The sequence below is a fragment of the Saccopteryx bilineata genome, chromosome 5 (assembly GCF_036850765.1).
Source record: "Saccopteryx bilineata isolate mSacBil1 chromosome 5, mSacBil1_pri_phased_curated, whole genome shotgun sequence".
Taxonomy (NCBI): Eukaryota; Metazoa; Chordata; class Mammalia; order Chiroptera; family Emballonuridae; genus Saccopteryx; species Saccopteryx bilineata.
The window spans coordinates 95,631,274-95,645,888 of record NC_089494.1 but is presented as its reverse complement, the minus strand read 5'-3'; positions in this window follow the sequence as shown (position 1 = coordinate 95,645,888).

The window sequence follows — 14,615 nt, the reverse complement described above, 5'->3', positions numbered from 1 at the left end:
ATGCTGACCAGAAAAACCCACAGCTTTTCAAATTCAATCGAAGGACTTATACTTACCTGCTTTAGAAGGCAGTTGGTTGGGTTCTTCCCAGGTTTTTATAAGTTATCCTCTACCCACTTGGGTCTTTGTTTTTGAGAAAAACATAATGAGAAATGCTGGCACAGTAACCTAAAGTGACTTTTTCATCTTCCTTTTCAGTGTTGAAATGATACACAGAAACCCTGGGGTAAGGTGGGAAATCCTATTCCACACGGGATAGAGCCATAACTCTTAGGGAATGTCATTGTCACGGGTGAATTCAGATATTATTTCAATAAACTCCTTTGAGCTACATAATCTATGAGTTTATGAAAAGACCCTCAGGTTTATTTGGTGGACTATAAATAATCTATATGCTCTTTCAAACAAAAAATTTAAATGGCAGTGCGAAGGCATTAAGCTTTCCCAAGTTACATTAGGAGTGTGCCTGTTTGCTGCCCATGTAGCCTCCTGATATGATAGCAGGGGCCGGATCGGTTCCTGATGCAACTCTGGGAGAGTAACAACTACATCTGGATTCCCACGGCCTCTGAAGGAGTGGTGGGAGAGCCAGGCTCAGAAGCACACAAATAAGCTGAGGCTACTTCTGGCCACTTCATCAAGGGGAGCAGGTGAGTTTCACTTGTTTCTCCTTCGTAAAGAACTCTCCATTACCTTCTCAAATTCCCTCCACCACTGAACAGTGTGAGTTTTCTTTTAGCCAATACACTAAAACAACCCTTTCACTCTCTCCCTTGACACCGCTACCTCCTCTCTCTCAGCCTACCTGTGGTTAGTTCTAGCCAATTGAATAATGAGCAATAAATAGTAACTGTTAATTTCCTTTCCTGCTAGAATTTAAGACAAATTTTTTATCTTCTTGGGATACCTTTTATGTATGCTAATACACACTACATGCCTCCCCCAAATCTGAGATCTCATTCTAAAGTAATTCCAGATTCAGAAAGATGCTGTCTTGAAAATGTTCTCTGATGATATAATGATATAAGTTTTGTGAAACAGGAATCTGACTTCTTTCACTTTGCTCTTTCCTCCTAGCCCAGCCTAGGGTTTACCTTAGCACAGAGTGAAAAGAATGAATGAATAAACTGAGTGTAACAACAATATAAATACACACACACACATATAATTTGAGAGTAACATCAGAATACAAATAAATTACTAAAAAACAAAAATAGTTTAAAAATAAAGTTAATTATAAGCAAAAAAACAAACAACTTATGACTAAAGGTCAAGAGTCTTTAGAGGAAAGGGATGACATCTGGGGAAAACTAGCCCAAGTCAACTCTGTTGAAACGTAGTTGATGTCGCAAGAAGGCCGCCCCTGAAGCCGATACCCAGTGTTAAATAAAGAGCATGGGGACTTTCAATACAGAACCAATATAAAACATTAACACTGGAAATAATAGAATCGCATAGCCAAAGAAAGATTTGGACCTACTTCTTTTCAGAGTAGTTTGTCTTTTTCTAATTAGGATCCCATGTAGTTACTTTTAATGCCTCCTAATTCATTAGTAGTAAATTGGCCTGATTTTAAAGTAATTCTTCCCCACAGCATTAGGATAGAATTCTCGGAAAGAATAGGATATTCTAAAGAAGAAAGCTTACTAAGAGACTACTTTTGAAATATTAAAGAGTTAAATGTTGGTGAATGAAAGTTTGCCAAATTGACAGGTACTTATATCAGACTGCGGTAGGCGCATGCCCAGCTACAGAATGGCTCCATTGGTTTGGGGTACTTTCCTTTTAGTATTTATTCTGAGTACAATTTATGGAAGCTCTTGCTTCCATTGTTAACCCTTTTTTCTTTCACTTTGTTTAATTTAATTGAATGGGATGTCCTATCTTTTACCAACTTAAAAAAACATACTAAATAACAACAAACCAATATCTGTTAGAGAAAAGCTCAAATATCACTTTTTTAAATTTAACATTTTATTGATTTTATAGAGAGAGGAAGGGGAGAATGAGCCAGAAAAATCTATCTGTTCCTGTGTGTGCCCTAAGAATCAAACTTGCAACCTCTGCCTTTTGGGATGACGCTCTAATCAACTGAGCAATATGACCAGAGCTCAAATATCACTGTTTTTAAGGAGTTACTTATAGTATCAAGTTTGAATAATATTGATCTGGACCCTTCACATGTTGAGGAAAGGGGACACTCAAAATGAATAATAAAAATGTATTTGTGTACTCTAAAAATATTAATGATTCACATGGGAAAATTAGAAAATTTATAGTAGAGAAACCCAGAAAAATACTACCTTAACCAAGCAATCAAGTTTAACATCACCAGTAATGAATCATATCAACGTTTAGTATTCCCCAATGTGATGACTAAGGATAGAATACATTTCTGTAGTATTCTTATCAAGGATGCATAACCTCAATTTCATTGTTGCAAAGCATCAGCCAAATTCAAATTGAGAGACATTCTACAAAATCACTGCTTATCAAAATGTTATTAAAAATGTCAACATCAGGAACACAAGAACAGACTGAGAAGCTGTCAAAACTGGGGAAAGGTTTGGCATTACAGTTAAATACAGTATAAAATCCTGGATTAGCTCACAGAACAAAGAAAAGATATTAGTGGGAAAACCAGTGATATTCAAATATGGTCTGTAAGCTAAGAAAAAGGTTAATTTCCTGGTTTTGATCATTGTACTATGGTAATATAAGACATTAACATTAGGGGAAGTTGAGTGAAAGGTTCCTAAACTCTCTTCTATTTTTGAAACTTTCTGTAAGTCTAGAATGATTTCAAAATATAAAGATTTTATAAAGAGTATGAAATCTAATGCAGGTTATCTTGCAAAAACATTTAAAGGCAGAAATATTGTAGAAGAGATGATTGAGAAGTTATGCACAAAAAGAGTCCATGTAACCAAGAATTTTAGAGCCTATTGAATAGTTATTAAGAAAAACTTAGCTTTGGGTTATAGAATGGTATCAATAAATATTTATTGCCAATTTTCATCTCTACTGAGAGAACAAGAAATATAGACACTGTGCAGGTTATGGAAGGAAGTTGTATCATTCCTTTCTTTCTTTCTTTCTTTTTTTTTTTTTTTTTTGGTATTTTTCCAAAGCTGGAAACGGGGATGCAGTCAGACAGACTCCCGCATGCGCCCGACGGGGATCCACCCGGCACGCCTACCAGGGAGCGATGCTCTGCCCATCTTGGGGCCTCGCTTCGCCACAATCAGAGCCATTCCAGCGCCTGAGGCAGAGGCCACAGAGCCATCCTCACCACCTGGGCAAACTTTGCTCCAGTGGAGCTTTGGCTGCGGGAGGGGAAGAGAGAGACAGAGAGGAAGGAGAGGGGGAGGGGTGGAGAAGCAGATGGGCGCTTCTCCTGTGTGCCCTGGCCGGGAATCGAACCCGGGACTCCCGCACGCCAGGCCGACGCTCTACCACTGGCCAGGGACTGTATCATTCCTTTCTTTTCAGAACTTTATTGGGAAACCCTCCATCCACTGCAGCTTGAGAAATTAACTTTCTGTCATTAGTTCAGATTTTTATTCCCTGTGCTCAGAGCAGAGACTGGCAAACAGTAGTGCTTTGTGAATGTCTATTGAGTAAAGGAAAGTAAAAATATTTTTCAGAGTGACTTCTGAATTTTTTGTCTTTTATATACCTACTGTATATTCCTTGGGATATATCCATTCACCAGTCCAATCATCAACACTCCCCAGCCCTAAATAAATACTATTTACTTTATTAATTATGGGTTATGAAATATTGCCCAAAACTAATATGCCAGAAAACTAAAACCCTTTTCAGTAATACTGTATTACAAATTATCCCCATAACTCCATTCCATTCATTAGAAAATCATCCCGCAAATCGCCACTGAGGAACAGTCTGTGAATTACCTGATCAATGCTCTTTAAAACTGTCAAAGTCATCAAAAACAAGAAAAGTCTGAAAAACTAAAAGCCAAGAGGAAAATCTGAAAAATCAGAACAGCCAACAGGAACCTAAAAAGACCCACAATTAAATATAATGTGATATCCTTGATGGGATCCAGGAAAAGGGAAAATTAGAATAAACCTGAGGAAATAATCTGAATGAACTATGGGTTTAATTAATGATGATGTATTAATATTATTTCATTAACTATAATATACCATAGTAGTGTAAGGGAAAATTGGATATGGGATAAATTAAACTTTCTGTATTCTGTGGTTTTTGGAAAAACCTTGAATTATTTATTTTAAATATTAGTTTTTAAAATTCATTGTCAATAAAACATTTTAAAAATAATCCTTTTGATAGAAAACATTTAGAAATATAAAAGAAATGTCTCTTTCTTAAATAGCAGTTTCAAGTATAATTCAATCTTTTCTTTAAAACTGGAGTAAATTATGACCATCAGTTTTTACTCCCTGTGATAACACAATTAGTAGCTCTTCCTCTCTGACAATCTGAAGCCTGTATGCATTTATTTCTACTGCCTGTGACTTTTAACAAATTCTCCCCTATTAATACATATAAAAGCATCCGAGTGGTGCTTAGAACATGCAAAATTCACAGTAACACTAATATTAAATAAAAAATACTGTCATTCAGCCACTGTAAGCAGATCATAAGCTTTAGACTTTTTTAGTAAAAAGGATAAACTTGTAATCCGTCTATATTTGCTCACCTGTTTGCTGTTGTGACTAAATATGGACATAATTAAATGGTCATTTAAGGTAAGGAATTAGGCCTTGAACTGTGGAGATACGAAGTTAGACGACCCAGCAGTGAATTACGCCTGTTTTAGGCCACGTTGTCTCCATCAGACAAGCATAGTGACGCACACACCTCCCTTCTCACACCACCCTGTATGCCTACCACATTTCCCAAAACTCTCTTGACTTGCTTCCATTCTCCTGATCAAAAATGGACCACGGGTACTACAGACAACCAACACTAAGTTGCAAAGTACCAAAGTGACCTGGCGGATTGTTCAAGAAGGTGACTGAATACTTACGGCCTTTCTGGAGTGTATTTCCAGCTTTCAAATGCTTTCTAACTGGAAGGTCTTAATTCATCAGCATGGAACAGGACAAGGGTAACAGGTTCAGGTCACTCTCAGGCAACTTTTTATTGGAAAAATCCTTGCAGGGCACTTACGACAACCCTCTGCCGGGCTTGATTCCTGCCCATCAATAATCAGGCAGGCATCCCCTTTTGGCAAGTGGCCAGAGGAGGGTGCTCTGTTGTTAGGTGAAGGCTCTCCGGGAAGAGGGAGTCAGACACACAGGGATCCTCTTTCCTCCCCATCTCCATTCAAACCTGCAAGTGGAGCCCTTGTGGTGTTTCTCCGTTTTTGTCTCATCCTGTCACTCTCTGGTCTTTGAACAATAGAGAAGACAATGGTCTTGTCTAAATGATTTCACAGGCTATTATTCAGACACTCAACTTTTAACATTTCAATTTTGTCATTCTGTTTCCACACAAAAGGTGCACTTCTACAGTATAATGTTCTCAGAATTATGTCAATGAGCAGTAATGGCTTTTAACATTAAGTTGATCATTAACAACTACATTATCTAAGGCATAATCAGTACTTCAGTCTTTTGTGTGTTTATGACACCACAGAATTCGAAACTAATAGGAGGATGCTCTCATATCAACATATAAAAATATTTGCATGGTAATAAAAGGTTATTGAAAAGTAAACACACTGAAACAGTATAATAAATTAAAATATGAACTTATTTTATTCATCAAAGGTTAGCTTCTAAAGAAGAAAAATAGATAAGCAATATCATTATAATAACTTATTTTATTTATAGAGATTATTATATTATATCTAAACATCTATGCAAGGATAGTTTTGATGAAGCTTTATAAGAAAAGCATATTCCAAGAAGTTTGTGTTTTGAGAAACGTGAGTAGAGAAAAGAGTCTATGTTTTAAGTATTACTGTACCTTCTCAAACTTTCCTGCTATTTGGCAAAGAATGTTGACTGGGACTCTTGGTTATTGTTTTAAAGCTGTTTTGCCCACCTTTCTCCCATCTCTTCTCTGAGAAATAATTCAGAGAAGAATTATTTATCGTCATCTACAGCTCAATGTAGTGGTTGCAACCAGGAATCATTCACGTTGGCATTCAAAACAGGGGAGAACAATTATGGTAGTGACACACACACGCTGAAGTCTAGACAGGAACCCAGTTCTAAGTGGACCTCCTTGTCTTATACATAAGTTTGGATCTTGATTAGAACTCATTAACTGTGAAAAGAAAATATACCTCATCAAAAATCAAGTCCATGTTCATATAACCTTAAAGTGTAACATGTATGCCATTCCTATCTTTTAATAAAGTAATGTAATTTCCAGAAATATATTCTTTAAGAAATTCCTAAGTCCAGAAATAATTTAGTATATGAAGAACTTTATCACAATATTATTTATAACAATAAATATCAAATCAAGCTAAATATCTAAATAGAGAGGGACAGTTAAGAAACCAATGGCTACATTTTCACACATGATGAAAGATAGTTTAGTCATTTCCTGTCGTGTTTACAAAAATATATTTATGTGGCCCTGGCCAGTGGCTCAGTGATAGAGTGTTGGCCTGGCATATGGACATCCCAGGTTCAATTCCTGGTTGGGAGACACAGGAAAAGTGACCATCTGCTTCTCCTCCCACCTTGCCTCTCCCCCTCCTTTCTCTCTCCCCCTCCCACAGCCAGAAGCTTGATTGGTTCAAGCATGTCCCTGGGCACTGAGGATAACTCCATTGGAACACAGCAGCCTCACATGCTAAAAATAGCTCTGTACTCCAACATTAGCCCCAGACAGGGTTGCCAGGTGGATCCCAGTCAGGAAGCATGTAGGAGTCTGTCTCACTATCTCCCCTCCTCTCACCTAAAAAAAAGAAAAGGAAATAAAATATATATGTGTGTGTATCCAAAAAAGAAAATAATTATAAAACTAAAGAAAAATACAAAATTACTTTGTGTGTGTGTGTGTGTGTGTGTGTGTATAAAGCATGATATATAGAAAAAAATGGGAGATGGGCTGGAAGAAGAAAATACACAACATAAAAAGTGTGGGGTTTTTGGTTAGTGGTGTTTTCTCCTTTCTTCTCTATATTTTTCTATATATCACAATTTTCTTCAATGAGAATACATTATTTTTACAATTTAAAAAAGCTTGTATATTAAACTCTGTTGTTTAGTTGCCACATTAGAAGATATTGACCAGAATATACACCTAACAAGAACAAAATGCAACATCCATGCTTTTCATTGTTTCAAACACTGAAAGGCAGTCCCTTTGATTTAAAAATAAAGTTTGTGTGGAATATATGTGCCATTTGTTTGATTTCATCCAAGTCATAAATCTCCCTTTCCCTAATTGGCCCCATCCACACTGATAAACCAATACTGTTTCCAGGTGTACCTCCCTGTGCCCAGACAGCTCTGCTCCAGCCCTCACTGTTTGGTGTTACCTCATTTCACTTTGCACTTACCTTCTCTGAGCCCGTCTTCAAACACCACTAAAAAAGTTTTATGGAGAGAAGGCAAGCAGCATACTTTGAGGGAGGGTAGAAGGCTCTATTTCCACTTCCATGAACCAGGGAAACATCTAAGAGAAAATATGTACTCTAATTGTAGGGAGAGAACGTGACATGACAAGTTGAAGTTCAAGAAGGCATTTGGGCAAGAGGGGATTGTTCAGCACACACTCAGTGCTCCAGTCACAGAATTCTACTTGCTAATGTTTGTATGTGTCTCGCTCTGTCTGTCCCCCTTTCCAAACACCTCATCTATTATTTCCCCCTCTTGGAATACTCTTTCTTACCCTGTCTATTCTTACTCAAACCATGCCTCTATCTTTCTTTCAAACTTAGCTCATTTAAAAATAATACATATGAGCTTAATGTGTGTGTATGTCTTACTTATAATACTGCTTTTGGTCACAAAGCACTCTTTCAAAATATTCCAACTACATAACACTAAAAAACTCAAATATTTATTATTATTTTTGTTCCACATGATATATTCTGTATATAGATTCAGAAACATTTTGCCAAAATTATATTAATAAAATATAGTTAAGGTTCATTCTCTTGGATATCTTCTTTAAAATTTCAAAGATACAGGAAAATGTGGTAAATTATAGAACACAAAATAATTTTAGTTATATTACAAATTCTGATTTTCTAAACATTTGTTTCAGGAATGCATATTTAACTGTGCAGCTCTCTTGTGATTTTCAATTAGTATTTCTTTAAAATACTTAGAGGAAAAAAGCTTCAATTTACTTTTGATATAAAGAAAATATAAATACACTCAGAAGATACAAGAACAAATCAACTCAGAATCCATGGGTATCCAGCTTAGCAGAACACAGCTACTGAGCAGCAAACAGTAGTTTCTTTGATTAGCAAATCAGTTATTTTGCAGATCAGTTTAATCACTTTTTATGATCAGAGAAAAGGATATGTGCACAAACAAGAAGCCTTTGATATAAACTTTATAGTATTCAAGAAGTTTTGGTTTCTGACTTCTATAGTACTGGTCAAGGTTGTCAACAATCCTGTGACACTTACCAAAAGATGAGCATCTACATTTTTGAGTGGTGTATTTTTGCATGAAGGCCATGTTTCTTCTGTACTAAAAATCTCACTTCCGCAGCACGATACTTCTTGTCACACAGTATGTTGTCTTACCTCAGTTCTAAGAAGCTGTGCGATGGGAAGACAATAATATCATGACCCTCGAGTATTACACTGCATGAGATTCACTACTGAAACAAACATAAAAAATGATCTCAGGTTAGCTCCTAAAATGATTCCCGTACTATTTATCAATTACCACATAACAAATTACCCCAAAACTTAACAACTTTAAACAATAATAAATGTTGATTACATCACAAAATTTTTGTAGGTCGGGGTCTGGAGCAACTTAGATGGGTATTCAAACTTGAGGTCTCTCATGAGGTTGTGTTCAAAATAAAGACTCCAGTTGCATTCATCTGAAGGTTTGACTGAGGCTGGATGATTCATTTCCATGTCTCACTCACAGGATTGGTAAGTTGGTGCTTAGTTTTCATAAGTGGCCTCAGTTTCTCTTTATGGGGGCCTCTCCAGAATGTTGCTAAACATGGAGGTTAGCTTTTCCCTAAAGAAAGTGATCCAAAAGGACAAAGTAGAAGCCACAATGACTTTTACAACCTAGCCGGAGAAGTCACAGACCTTCATTTCCATAGTATATCGGTTACACAGGGTCATCCTTATAGAATGTGGAAGGGAACTCTACAGGGAATAATTGCAAAAGGCAAAGATTACTAGGGGGTCATTTGGCCATTGCTTGTAACACTTTCCATTATTATGTGGGGATTTTCTTCAACCAATTTGAATCTGGATTGCCTGTGAATCTTCTGACCAGTTGAATACAGTGAAAATTATGCTATGCCAGTTTCAAGTTAAGAGTTCTTTAAAGAGACTGGAAATGTTGATTTCCTGTCTTTTGGAATAATTGTCTCATTCCCTTTTGCCAGTTCTCATTTTACTTTCTAAATTTACTATAATGCTGTTTTTTTATTTAGAAAATGATTTTCTATATTCTCTGTTGCATATTTATATATATTAACTTACTTAGACTAAGAATAGAAGATTCTTCAACTTCTTCCTTCAGCAACCTTGGGAATCATAAAGCTTTGGTTAATGTATTTATATCAATCCTAAAAAATCAAAATCACAACCAAACACTCTTCTACATTAATAAAAGGTGGAGCCAGACAGACTGTTAGGTAAACATATGCTAAATAAAGTGCAGAAATAGTTAAACACAAAGCCATCTCCTGATATAGGAGACCAAAGGCCTTAATATTCAATAATAAAAATTTTAGCCATATGTGCATTTATGCAGAACAGTATATCAACTGTTATCCTCAATAAATATAAGAAATGAATTATAAAACATCTGAATAATTTCCCATTTTTTTTCTGAAATCACAGCCATTAAACAGTGGTGATCATTCAGTGGAAATACTCATCAGGGTACATGTATGACAAAAATACAAATTCATTTTGCAGTGTCAAATGGAGGCAAATTCTACAAATGCTTATATTCAAAAACAGTTTCAGAGCAATTATGTGTTTTTGGACAACACTTTCAATATTCTTTTTTTTTCCTTACATATGCTTCTAAATCTGTGTTTGGAATCCAAATTTTAAATTTAATTACAAGCAGAAGAATATGCCTACTTTACATCCAATTTAGGCTTAAATTACTCTTAAATTCTTAGAGATTCATGGAAGTTTAGGGTTGGAAGTTTTTTAAAGTTTATGTAACCCAGTGGTTTCCAAAGTTTAATGTGCATTGGAAGACATATTAAAATTCAGATTGCTGGGTTCACCCTCTGAGTTTCTGAAGCAGAACTCTACTGAGGCCCAAGAATTTGCTCAACTAGTCCCCAAACCATGCTAATATGACTGGTGCAGGGTCCACACTTTGTGGGTCACTGCTCTAATCTATAACTTAAATTTTACAGAAAAAAGAAAGAAAAAGACCCAGAAAACTTGAAAAATTGATTCAATGTTTCTGCCACAGTCAGTAGCAAAAATATCACAGAATTCAGCTTTTCTAATTCGGGCAGAGTATCCCTTTGGTTTTGGTTTGATTTCCCCAGTCTGAGGTGTATTCAGTACCAAATGAGGTGTTGATGAATATGCTGCAGACAAAAAGTAAGTCACAGACACGGAGAAGGGAAGGCAGCATGCACAGCCTCTCTCCCAGTGGACAAAGTTAAAGACATGCAGGACTGCACCAGAAATTGTACGATTCAGGTATTTCTTAGGGGCCGCTACTCCCCTTTTGAAGTTCATTTCCCTCTAAACATCTAAGAACTTACTTTGCATTCTTACATTGCAACGTCTTTGTTGATAACTTTTCAGTAATTCCATTACAGCAAATCACAGGGTTGTCAAATCTTCAAGGATCAGAAGATCATGAGTTGACAAGTAGCAGATGCACAAAAAGAAGTTTTAAATAATGTGCAGTCATTCCCCATGTGGAGCAGAGTAGACTACCTATTACTCTACAAGAGTAAAAACCAGTCGGGAAGTAACAAAGAATCAAGTTATGCCACGATATTTACCATTTCTCCCGCTTTTATTCAGTAAAAAAAAAATCAAAGAATTCAGAAGAAAGAACACTCCAAGATTTTTAAACAAGCTGTTTCTGTTTAAGGACACAAGTTTCTGTTAAAATTTAGTATAATTGTGATGTCACTGAGCACAGGGAAAGCTGCAGGCAAACAGAACGTTCTCATTGTAATACCACTACAGTAGGCATATTTGAAACACTATAGCTTCTTCAGACTATAATTATAACTGTTTGTTGCTTCTGTGGTTTCAAAGATAATAGAAGTTGTTCACAAAATTTACACAACTCTGATGTGCTGCATATAAAATATAGACAGTATCATGCAAAATATACCATTATATATTTTCTCATAGAGAGAAACAGCTGAGAAACCTACAGACCATCAAATTATGACTCCAGTGTTTCATTACAAGCAATTAGACTCCGGAACCCAAAGGTACAACCAAACTGCTTGGTACAGTTTGGTTAATACCTTTTAAGAGCTGGGCCAGAGGTGTTTGAATCTGCAGAAAAGAAAAGTTTCAGTGACTACTGAGCCTTATGACTTTATGGGTAATTGTTTTTATAGCCAGAGTATCAAAGGTGGGACTGAGGATAAAATACATGTTAATGTGAGAAGAAAAATCCAAAATTATACTCATGTATTCCACAGCACTGAGTGGATGTCTACTTTGTGTCAGGCACAGGTCTTGTCTCAGTGAACTCAGAACCCAGAAGGAAAGGTGAGCATAATCCCATTCCTTAATCAAACACTGACCAGCAATGTAAAAATATCAAGACGATCAGTTAGTAATGTTATAGCACAGAATGTTTATGTGTTCAAAAGACTGAGAAGTTATCACTAGTAAATGACATTGATTTGGGTCTAGAAGAGTTAAAAAGATGTTTCTATATGGAAAAAAAAAATCACCTGGTAAGAAATAAAACCATGAAAGACAGATGGAGGTCATATGCCTTAGAAAATTATGTTGAGTAATTTGGGAACTGTTTCTAGACAGTAGGAGCCAGGGAGAGTGTCTGAGGCCTACAGTATAAGGCAGAGTAATTTCTGAAAAAGCTCGTCTGGAAAGCACATTTAAAAAAAGGTAAACAAAAAATAAGGCATATTTGTGTCTGTTGTATTACTGTTGTAATAATAAGAAACTTTCTAGGAATCAATCACAAAGAATCCAAAAAGTTAAGTTATTCAGAATGTATTTTTGCATTGGGGTCCCTGCTAATTCCTGCTGACCTACAGCTGGATTTCAGTGAGTCATGCTTTAGTGATAGGACACAAACCTGAGGCCAAAGCAGAAATGGATATTAATACATCAAGGTAAGTGGAAAGAAGCAATGAAATATAACAGAATATAACCAAATAAAAATTAATAATATAATATAGGACATCACTACAACTAAAAGTTAGTTCTATAATGAGACTCATAAGATCTCTGACTAGAATAAACAAAAAAAAAATAAGAAAAAAAGAAAGAGAACAAAATATGCAACGTAAGGAATGAAAGGAATACTTAATTAGTGATACAGCACATACTAAAAAGATGGTAGGAAACATTACATTAACCTTATTACAGTAAACTTGAATGAATCAGTAAAATGGACAAATTTCTAGAAAAAAATTTAACGAAAAATAGTTATGGAGATGTAAAAATATGAATAACCTTAGAACTCTCAAAAAAGTGAAAACATAAATAGCTCTTATGATGCACTCTACCAACCAGTCAAGGACCAAATTATTCCACTCTTTTAGAGAAGAGGAAAAAAAGAAATTCTCTGTCACATATTTGGTAAAACTAACATATTTTTATACCAAAACCATAGAGCAGTTTGAAACAAGAAATTGTGGGCCAATCTCCAATGATAAATGATATTAACAAACTAAATCCTAAGATATATGAAAAAGATAATACATTATTAACAAATTGAGATTATTCCATAAAGGCAAAGGTGATTTAACATTAGAAAGTTACAAAAGTATTTCATTATACTAAAAGATTAAAAAAGAAAATTAAATTTTATTTTTATTTTTATTAGATACCACAAAAGTATTTAATACTCAATATAACATGGCAACTCTTTGGGATAAAACTCTGCATAATTCACAAATAATATTACTGCCTACATCTCAAAATCTAAAGACTAATTAATGGAATGTGTAAAAATTTTAATGAAGTAAATATACACAAGTAGAATATAAAGTCAACAGTATTCAATACATTCCACACAAAATAAGAAAGTATAATTTTAAAAATAGTATTTATCATAGTATCTAAAAATATAAAGTATTTAAGGAATAAATTAAACAAAATACACAAGATCTTTAAGTGTAGAATTATAACACTTTATTGAAAAAAAATCAAGAAAAACTTAAAAGGCTGCAATGTAAAGATATACTATGTTCATGGACTTTGCTAACATCAAGATGTTGATTCACTGAATTGGTTTTTAGATTCAATGCAATTGACATCAAAACCTCAATCAGGAAGGACTTCCACTTCCAGTAAAATAGAGTGGATATGCTGTTCACTAATTCTTTGAGTACAACTTAAAACTAAAAATTATATATAAACAAATATAAAAAGACCCTGTAAAGTGGAAAGATCAAGTGGTCAAAAACAGTGCCTAAGAGATTACATGGTGGTGAATTCCCTGGTTTTCATCTTGTTCATATATTCTGAACTTGAAACTGATTAAGCCAGCAAACCAGAAATGCAAATGATCACAGACCATACAAACTTCTAAAATCTTACTCTCTCTAGCCAAAAGACAAAGAAGGGGGTACTCTCACAAGACAAAATCTTTGAGAAATAATAGCTGTACTCCAGCCAAACAACACAGGAAAAAACAAAAAAACTGTAACTTCACTCTTAACCCACCAGCAAAAGAAAAGCTAGGATCAGGGTCTCCCACTTTTGCTAGGCTGTATTGAGGTACTCAACCTCCTGCTGGGTTGGTGTCAAGGAAGGTGACTATCAGAAAAGGTCAAAATTTTCATTCATCACCCTGACTAGACAAGATATTTTTTTGCTGTGCTGACAATGCAGATCATTTGAGGAGGCTGGACTTCCATCCTCACCTGGCAGTAACTTGACATCCCTCTGCCCCTACTGCGGTAGTGTCTGAAAAATCTAGTGGAAAGTTATTGCCCACTCTGGAGAAGTTTGACAGTTTCTTAAGAAACTAAATATGCAATTACCATATAATCCAGCAATTGCCCTGCTGGGTATTTAAACCAGAGAAATGAAGACTTATGTTCAGATAAGACCTGCACACAAGTGTCTATAATAGCTTTATTTGTAATAGTCCAAAACTGAAAACAACCCAGTTGTCCTTCAATGGGTGAAGATTAAGAAACTAGGAAACATCTATAGTACGAAATAAATACTACAGAACAATAAAAGATAAATAAATTCTTGATACATGGAACATCAGTGAATCTCCAGAGAACTGGACTAA